Source organism: Coenobita brevimanus, chromosome 92, assembly GCF_032717465.1.
Source record: "Coenobita brevimanus isolate Jiangsu-jjx chromosome 92, ASM3271746v2, whole genome shotgun sequence".
Taxonomy (NCBI): Eukaryota; Metazoa; Arthropoda; class Malacostraca; order Decapoda; family Coenobitidae; genus Coenobita; species Coenobita brevimanus.
The window spans coordinates 78,273-79,447 of NC_137045.1; the positions used below are offsets into that span (position 1 = coordinate 78,273).

The window sequence follows — 1,175 nt, forward strand, 5'->3', positions numbered from 1 at the left end:
TCGGGGTGAACCAAGAAATAATTTTGTCATTACTGATTAATTAACTGATTACTGAGAATACTGTAGTGGGAATAGTAGTAGCAGTAGTAATAGTAGTAGTAATAATTGTGATGGTTGTAGTAGTAGTAATAGTAGTAGTAGCTGTTGTGATGGTTGTAGCCGTAGTCGTATAGAGAGACATTGATGTTTAATTTATACAGGCATGTTGGAGTCTTTATAAATGATACAAACAGATAGATGTTGATATTGTATGAGGTGTGCTAATCACACAGTTCATTAGCCACACAGTAATGAAGTACGAATACATCATAGTGTTGCCCAACATCTCAGCACTGTATGAGAAAAGCAGCACTTCAATTAACCTATTATCTTTCTTTTCACAGGTGGTTTTGTAGCTCCTGTCAAGTGTCCTCTGTCACAGAATGAGCCTTGAGCAAAGGATTAACATCAAGTTCTTGACAAACGTGGGAAAAACTCCAGCAGAAACCCTTGCCATGCTGAAGGATGTGTACGGACAGAAAACAATGTCCCGTACATGTGTCTGTGAGTGGCACAAGAGGTTCAGGATGGAATGGGGTGATGTGGAAGATGACCCAAAATCAGGACGTCCCTCAACAACAAGAAATGATTCCAACATCCAGAAGGTCAAGGAATTGGTGTGGAGTGATCACGGACTGATGATCAAAATGATGGATGAGCAACTGGGATTGAATAGGGAGTCAGTGAGGTCCATCTTATTGAAAGTTGTGGGTATACGGAAGATTTGTGCAAAGTTGGTGCCCAGACTGCTTTCCGAGGACTAACAGACCCGCCGTGTGGATGTGTCACAGGACATTTTGGAGCATCACCCCACACCATCCTGTGCTTCTTGTGCCACTCATAGACACATGTACAGGACACTGTTTTCTGTCTGTACACATCCTTCAGCATGGCAAGGGTTTCTACTGGAGTTTTTCCCAAGTTAGCCAAGAAATTGATGTTAATCCTTTGCTCAAGGCTCATTCTGTGACAAAGGACACTTGATAGGAGCTACAAAACCACCTGTGAAATGAAAGATAATAGGTTAACTGAAGTGCTACTTTTCTCATACAGTGCTGAGATGTTGGGCAACACTATGATGTACTTCATTACTGTGTGGCTGATGAATTGTGTGATTGGCAGCCAGTGTCCCGTTT

General features: G+C 41.9%; 1 pseudogene; it reads left to right on the plus strand.

The window, feature by feature from the left end:
* The first annotated feature begins 494 nt into the window (after positions 1-494).
* Positions 495-803, plus strand: LOC145412052 (protein GVQW3 pseudogene; annotated as a pseudogene).
* Positions 804-1,175: the final 372 nt, after the last annotated feature.